Source organism: Panulirus ornatus, unplaced genomic scaffold, assembly GCF_036320965.1.
Source record: "Panulirus ornatus isolate Po-2019 unplaced genomic scaffold, ASM3632096v1 CTG_820_pilon, whole genome shotgun sequence".
In the NCBI taxonomy this organism is placed as follows: domain Eukaryota; kingdom Metazoa; phylum Arthropoda; class Malacostraca; order Decapoda; family Palinuridae; genus Panulirus; species Panulirus ornatus.
The window spans coordinates 2,167-11,178 of record NW_027265394.1 but is presented as its reverse complement, the minus strand read 5'-3'; the positions used below and the strand labels follow the sequence as shown (position 1 = coordinate 11,178).

Sequence of the window (9,012 nt, the reverse complement as noted above, 5' to 3'; positions counted from 1 at the left end):
AGCCATCAAGTTGATATAGCGACCAAGATAATGAAGCCAGGACGGCATTATATTGAAAATAACCATACAGCCACCATGCCAATGTCTTCACCATGACAATGTAGCTACCATGAAAATATAGTAACCTTGACTATGTAGCTACCATGATGTAATATTCAAATTGAAATATATATATATATATATATATATATATATATATATATATATATATATATATATATATATATATATACATATATATATATATATATATATATATATATATATATATATATATATATATATATATATATATATATATATATGACCATCGGCTCCGTGAGGGGTCAGGCTCAAAGGTAGATCCATCGTGCTCAAAGGATGCGCTGTAAACTGACTCTCAGCAACAGTCCTTCCTCCTACGCATCATTCGGAACTGGAACGTTCCACCACGACTGAAAATCAAAGAGTTCTGCCCATGTCAAGCCTTGGATGTTAAGCGGAGATGCGTCAACTGGAAGTCAGCACCACAAGTAAAGCATCCTCCTCGAAGGCTCAGAGTGGGGTGCCTAAATGTGTGTGGATGTAACCAAGATGTGAAGACCCTTACTGGAAAAACAATCACTCTTGAAGTAGAACCTTCAGACACAATTGAAAATGTGAAGGAAAATAGTGAAATTGGAAAAAAATGTAGCTTAGACATTGAAGCTTATTGATACAGTGGTTAAATTGATGAGAACAGCTATTGACGTTTGTGTAAATAAATTATACATTTCCTTTTTTTTCATACCCAGAGGTTGAACCATTATATGACATTCATTTTTTTCATTCATTTCAAGCTAGAAGTTTCAGTTTTCTAAATTGTTTCTTACATTTTTCATATATATATATATGTATGTGTGTGTGTGTGTATATGTGCGTATGTATGTGTATGTGTGTGTATGTGTATATGTATATATAAATGTATACTATCCCTGGGGATAGGGATGAAAGAATACTTCCCACGTATTCCTCGCGTGTCGTAGAAAGCGACTAGAGGGGACGGGAGCGGGGGGCCAGAAATCCTCCCCTCCTTGTATTAACTTTCTAAAATGGGAAACAGAAGAAGGAGTCACGCGGGGAGTGCTCATCCTCTTTGAAGGCTCAGAGTGGGGTGCCTAAATGTGTGTGGATGTAACCAAGATGTGAAAAAAGGAGAGATAGGTAGTATGTTTGAGGAAAGGAACCTGGATGTTTTGGCTCTGAGTGAAACGAAGCTCAAGGGTAAAGGGGAAGAGTGGTTTGGGAATGTCTGGGGAGTAAAGTCAGGGGTTAGTGAGAGGACAAGAGCAAGGGAAGGAGTAGCAATACTCCTGAAACAGGAGTTGTGGGAGTATGTGATAGAGTGTAAGAAAGTAAATTCTCGATTAATATGGGTAAAACTGAAAGTTGATGGAGAGAGGTGGGTGATTATTGGTGCATATGCACCTGGGCATGAGAAGAAAGATCAAGAGAGGCAAGTGTTTTGGGAGCAGCTGAATGAGTGTGTTAGTGGTTTTGATGCACGAGACCGGGTTATAGTGATGGGTGATTTGAATGCAAAGGTGAGTAATGTGGCAGTTGAGGGAATAATTGGTATACATGGGGTGTTCAGTGTTGTAAATGGAAATGGTGAAGAGCTTGTAGATTTATGTGCTGAAAAAGGACTGATGATTGGGAATACCTGGTTTAAAAAGCGAGATATACATAAGTATACTTATGTAAGTAGGAGAGATGGCCAGAGAGCGTTATTGGATTACGTGTTAATTGACAGGCGTGCGAAAGAGAGACTTTTGGATGTTAATGTGCTGAGAGGTGCAACTGGAGGGATGTCTGATCATTATCTTGTGGAGGCTAAGGTGAAGATTAGTATGGGTTTTCAGAAAAGAAGAGTGAATGTTGGGGTGAAGAGGGTGGTGAGAGTAAATGAGCTTGAGAAGGAGACCTGTGTGAGGAAGTACCAGGAGAGACTGAGTACAGAATGGAAAAAGGTGAGAACAATGGAAGCAAGGGGAGTGGGGGAGGAATGGGATGTATTTAGGGAATCAGTGTTGGATTGCGCAAAAGATGCTTGTGGCATGAGAAGAGTGGGAGGTGGGTTGATTAGAAAGGGTAGTGAGCGGTGGGATGAAGAAGTAAGAGTATTAGTGAAAGAGAAGAGAGAGGCATTTGGACGATTTTTGCAGGGAAAAAATGCAATTGAGTGGGAGATGTATAAAAGAAAGAGACAGGAGGTCAAGAGAAAGGTGCAAGAGGTGAAAAAAAGGGCAAATGAGAGTTGGGGTGAGAGAGTATCATTAAATTTTAGGGAGAATAAAAAGATGTTCTGGAAGGAGGTAAATAAAGTGCGTAAGACAAGGGAGCAAATGGGAACTTCAGTGAAGGGCGCAAATGGGGAGGTGATAACAAGTAGTGGTGATGTGAGAAGGAGATGGAGTGAGTATTTTGAAGGTTTGTTGAATGTGTTTGATGATAGAGTGGCAGATATAGGGTGTTTTGGTCGAGGTGGTGTGCAAAGTGAGAGGGTTAGGAAAAATGATTTGGTAAACAGAGAAGAGGTAGTAAAAGCTTTGCGGAAGATGAAAGCCGGCAAGGCAGCAGGTTTGGATGGTATTGCAGTGGAATTTATTAAAAAAGGGGGTGACTGTATTGTTGACTGGTTGGTAAGGTTATTTAATGTATGTATGACTCATGGTGAGGTGCCTGAGGATTGGCGGAATGCGTGCATAGTGCCATTGTACAAAGGCAAAGGGGATAAGAGTGAGTGCTCAAATTACAGAGGTATAAGTCTGTTGAGTATTCCTGGTAAATTATATGGGAGGGTATTGATTGAGAGGGTGAAGGCATGTACAGAGCATCAGATTGGGGAAGAGCAGTGTGGTTTCAGAAGTGGTAGAGGATGTGTGGATCAGGTGTTTGCTTTGAAGAATGTATGTGATAAATACTTAGAAAAGCAAATGGATTTGTATGTAGCATTTATGGATCTGGAGAAGGCATATGATAGAGTTGATAGAGATGCTCTGTGGAAGGTATTAAGAATATATGGTGTGGGAGGCAAGTTGTTAGAAGCAGTGAAAAGTTTTTATCGAGGATGTAAGGCATGTGTACGTTTAGGAAGAGAGGAAAGTGATTGGTTCTCAGTGAATGTAGGTTTGCGGCAGGGGTGTGTGATGTCTCCATGGTTGTTTAATTTGTTTATGGATGGGGTTGTTAGGGAGGTAAATGCAAGAGTTTTGGAAAGAGGGGCAAGTATGAAGTCTGTTGGGGATGAGAGAGCTTGGGAAGTGAGTCAGTTGTTGTTCGCTGATGATACAGCGCTGGTGGCTGATTCATGTGAGAAACTGCAGAAGCTGGTGACTGAGTTTGGTAAAGTGTGTGGAAGAAGAAAGTTAAGAGTAAATGTGAATAAGAGCAAGGTTATTAGGTACAGTAGGGTTGAGGGTCAAGTCAATTGGGAGGTGAGTTTGAATGGAGAAAAACTGGAGGAAGTGAAGTGTTTTAGATATCTGGGAGTGGATCTGGCAGCGGATAGAACCATGGAAGCGGAAGTGGATCATAGGGTGGGGGAGGGGGCGAAAATCCTGGGGGCCTTGAAGAATGTGTGGAAGTCGAGAACATTATCTCGGAAAGCAAAAATGGGTATGTTTGAAGGAATAGTGGTTCCAACAATGTTGTATGGTTGCGAGGCGTGGGCTATGGATAGAGTTGTGCGCAGGAGGATGGATGTGCTGGAAATGAGATGTTTGAGGACAATGTGTGGTGTGAGGTGGTTTGATCGAGTGAGTAACGTAAGGGTAAGAGAGATGTGTGGAAATAAAAAGAGCGTGGTTGAGAGAGCAGAAGAGGGTGTTTTGAAGTGGTTTGGGCACATGGAGAGGATGAGTGAGGAAAGATTGACAAAGAGGATATATGTGTCGGAGGTGGAGGGAGCAAGGAGAAGAGGGAGACCAAATTGGAGGTGGAAAGATGGAGTGAAAAAGATTTTGTGTGATCGGGGCCTGAACATGCAGGAGGGTGAAAGGAGGGCAAGGAATAGAGTGAATTGGAGCGATGTGGTATACCGGGGTTGACGTGCTGTCAGTGGATTGAATCAAGGCATGTGAAGCGTCTGGGGTAAACCATGGAAAGCTGTGTAGGTATGTATATTTGCGTGTGTGGACGTATGTATATACATGTGTTTGGGGGGGGGGGTTGGGCCATTTCTTTCGTCTGTTTCCTTGCGCTACCTCGCAAACGCGGGAGACAGCGACAAAGTATAAAAAAAAGAAAAAAAAAAAAATATATATATATATATATATATATATATATATATATATATATATATATATATATATATATATATATATATATATATATATATATATATATATATATATATACAATTCACCTTCTTGTCCACATGTGTGGCGAGGTGGCGATGGGAATGAATAAAGGCAGACGGTGTGAGTTGTGTGCATGGGTATATATGTGTGTGTCTGTGTGTGTATATATATGTGTACATTGAGATGTATAGGTATGTATATTTGCGTGTGTGGACGTGTATGTATATACATTGTGTATGGGGGTGGGTTGGGCCATTTCTTTCGTCTTTTTCCTTGCGCTACCTCGCAAACGCGGGAGACAGCGACAAAGCTTTTAAAAAGAAAATAAATAAAAAAAAAAATATATATATATATATATATATATATATATATATATATATATATATATATATATATATATATTTTTTTTTTTTTATATATATATAAAGCTTTTAAAAAAAAAATAAATAAAAAATATATATATATATATATATAAATATATATATATATATATATATATATATATATATATATATATATATATATATACTTTGTCGCTGTCTCCCGCGTTTGCGAGGTAGCGCAAGGAAACAGACGAAAGAAATGGCCCAACCCCCCCCCCCCTCATACACATGTATATACATACGTCCCCACACGCAAATATACATACCTACACAGCTTTCCATGGTTTACCCCAGACGCTTCACATGCCCTGCTTCAATCCGCTTACTGCACGTTAACCCCGGTATACCACATCGCTCCAATTCACTCTATTCCTTGCCCTCCTTTCACCCTCCTGCATGTTCAGGCCCCGATCACACAAAATCTTTTTCACTCCATCTTTCCACCTCCAATTTGGTCTCCCTCTTCTCCTTGTTCCCTCCACCTCCGACACATATATCCTCTTGGTCAATCTTTCCTCACTCATCCTCTCCATGTGCCCAAACCACTTCAAAACACCCTCTTCTGCTCTCTCAACCACGCTCTTTTTATTTCCACACATCTCTCTTACCCTTACGTTACTCACTCGATCAAACCACCTCACACCACACATTGTCCTCAAACATCTCATTTCCAGCACATCCATCCTCCTGCGCACAACTCTATCCATAGCCCACGCCTCGCAACCATACAACATTGTTGGAACCACTATTCCTTCAAACATACCCATTTTTGCTTTCCGAGATAATGTTCTCGACTTCCACACATTCTTCAAGGCTCCCAGGATTTTCGCCCCCTCCCCCACCCTATGATCCACTTCCGCTTCCATGGTTCCATCCGCTGCCAGATCCACTCCCAGATATCTAAAACACTTCACTTCCTCCAGTTTTTCTCCATTCAAACTCACCTCCCAATTGACTTGACCCTCAACCCTACTGTACCTAATAACCTTGCTCTTATTCACATTTACTCTTAACTTTCTTCTTCCACACACTTTTCCAAACTCAGTCACCAGCTTCTGCAGTTTTTCACATGAATCAGCCACCAGCGCTGTATCATCAGCGAACAACAACTGACTCACTTCCCAAGATCTCTCATCCCCAACAGACTTCATACTTGCCCCTCTTTCCAAAACTCTTGCATTTACCTCCCTAACAACCCCATCCATAAACAAATTAAACAACCATGGAGACATCACACACCCCTGCCGCAAACCTACATTCACTGAGAACCATATATATATATATATATATATATATATATATATATATATATATATATATATATATATATATATATATATATATATATATATATGTATATATATATATATATATATATATATATATATATATATATATATATATATATATATATATATATATATATATATATATATCCTTCAGTATGTTTACTTTCGATAATGAGGAACAGAAGAATAAGCCAAACAACTAAATTTCGTCAAAGACATCTCTCTTTTCTTAACGCTGCCTCGCAAAGATTTTCATTAATTCAAATTGAAGAAACAGACGTATTTTCTATTGTCTGGTTAGCTCAGTGGTAGAGCGTGAGTCTCACACACTCAAGGTCGTGGGTTCGAGACCCACACCAGACATAATTTTGGTCTTTATCTCTTTTCATTTTGTCCGCATCACATGTGTGCAACATTCAGGATGTTCGTCCAACGTTATAGTGAAGATCTTCACAATAAATTGAGGTTTTCGACCTTATCTGAAAGGGTCAGGTCCACCAAGACGTCCTTGAAATCTTCCAGAAGCTTCTGGCGATCCTCCTCCAACTGCTGGGCACATCAGAGTTAACATGGGCCGGACATCGGTTGTGGAACGACTTAATCTGCTTCCGGTAGTTAGCAGGGATGATAATGAGGGCTCTGACCTCATACCAGGTCAGCTCCAGTCTATTACTCAGTTCCAGTCTATTGCTTAGTTCCAGTCTATTACTTAGTTCCAGTCTATTACTTAGTTCCAGTCTATTACTTAGTTCCAGTCTATTGCTTAGTTCCAGTCTATTACTTAGTTCCAGTCTATTACTTAGTTCCAGTCTATTACTTAGTTCCAGTCTATTACTTAGTTCCAGTCTATTGCTTAGTTCCAGTCTATTGCAACGACAATAAAAAAGTAAAACATTTCTTCGTGGAAAATTGAGAGGAAAACACGACAGTAACATGGAGATTTACCCTGTGGTTATTTTGCCGGCTAGTCGGCAACGGTCGGTCAAACACTATTTTGCCGCGATAATGTCAGTGCTTCATATAATACTTTGTCGCAAAATATGTTCTTGGGGGCGTAGCTCAGTGGTAGAGCACTCGCTTGGCATGCGAGAGGACCCGGGTTCAAACCCCGGCGCTTCCGTTTTTGTTATTTAGGAAATTCATTGTTTTCAGTCTTATATATATATATATATATATATATATATATATATATATATATATATATATATATATATATATATACATATATATATACATATATATATATATATATATATATATATATATATATATATATATATATATATATATATATATATATATATATATATATATTTTTTTTTTTTCCAAAAGAAGGAACAGAGAAGGGGGTCAGGTGAGGATACTCCCTTAAAGGCCCAGTCCTCTGTTCTTAACGTTACCTCGCTATCGCGGGAGATGGCGAATAGTATGAAAAAAAAAAAAAAAAAAAAATATATATATATATATATATATGTATGTATATCTCCGATCAGAGAAGTTAAGCAACGTTGGGTCTGGTTAGTACTTGGATGGGTGACCGTCTGGGAACACCAGATGCTGTTATCCCTGGGGATAGGGAAGAAAGTATACTTGCCACGTATTCCCTGTGTGTCGTACAAGGCGACTAAAAGGGGAGGGAGCAGAAGGCCGGAAATCCCTTACTCTCATTTTCAATTTTTCAGAAGACTGAACAGAGAAGATATAAAGATATTGTAAAGATATAACTATTATAAGATATAAGAATGAATGGAAGATACGGATGTAGCTGAAACAAGGAGTAATGAAGATTAAGGTGCAATGAAAATTATTCTGTAGTGAAGATAAATATATGTTGAAATTTTGTATTGAACATCAAGAAGTAATGATAATGATGAGAGTATAGTGAAGATGAGGGTTTAGAGAGTAGTGACAATTGCCTTTGCAATGATAATAAGGTGGTAACACAATGAGAAACACAAACTTTCCAAAGCCACCTTCAAGTCAGACTTTGAACTAAGTTCGGTAAACAGAAGGATGATGTTAAGATGAGAGTGTAGTGGGGAAGAGTATAGTGATTATAAGGATATTGTCAAGATAGGTTGTACTGAAGAAAAGAATGTAGTGAAGATACGATTGTAGTAGAGATAAGAGTTATTAAAAAGTAGAGTTTATTCAAAATGATTATGTAGTGAAGATGAGAACTACTTTTAGTGAACATCAGGGAATGCAGTGATGATGGTATGGTAGAAATAACGGTGTAGTGAAGGAGAGGGTATAGCGAAGATATATTTAGTGAAACTAAGCTAGTAGTGAAGATACACGTTAGGGAATATGAGGTTGTAGTGAACTTAACCTTATTGACCTGATCCCCCAAATCCTTCAAACTACGTTAAAGGGCGGATCCAAAGGAAACCGAAAAGGCTATTTCTCTGTGTATTGTTAGTGGTGGTGGTGGTGTGTAGGCGGATCCAAAGGGAACCGAAAAGGATATTTCTCTGTGTATTGTTAGTTGTTGTGGTGTTGTGTAATCATGTATTTACACTGTATTAGGAGGGAGTTTTACACTCGTGGGGCCCCGTGTAAGTACGTTGTTTGTGTGAGCGGGTAAAATCTAAAGCCTTCCTTGAAACCAGCTTATTCAAGATAAGGTCATATGAAGATGAGGTTGTAGTGAAGATTATAATAGGCCTTGCATAGTGAAGATAAAGGGATTAAGGAGAGGAGATGTAGTAAAGATTATAGTAAACACAAAAGGTTTCAAGCTAAGTGCAGGGTCGGCCTACGGGCTTGAACTTACATTTTAGGTCAAAGGCATCGCCAGTACATCCTGGGCAGCATTAAAGTTTATCCGTACACACACACACACCCACACATAAGTATATATATATATATATATATATATATATATATATATATATATATATATATATATATATATATATATATATATATATATATATAATATATATATATATATATATATATACTGTACCAGAAGCGTTAACTAAAGCTCATTTGGTGAAATCGTGTTTCCTCACATTA

At 38.6% G+C, this 9,012-nt stretch overlaps 1 non-coding gene across 1 annotated transcript; it reads left to right on the top strand.

Annotated features, from left to right (window-relative positions):
- Positions 1–6,282: 6,282 nt before the first annotated feature.
- On the top strand, positions 6,283–6,354 carry TRNAV-CAC (transfer RNA valine (anticodon CAC)). The gene has a single exon. It is a non-coding gene; the product is annotated as a tRNA-Val (tRNA).
- The last annotated feature ends 2,658 nt before the right edge of the window (positions 6,355–9,012 follow it).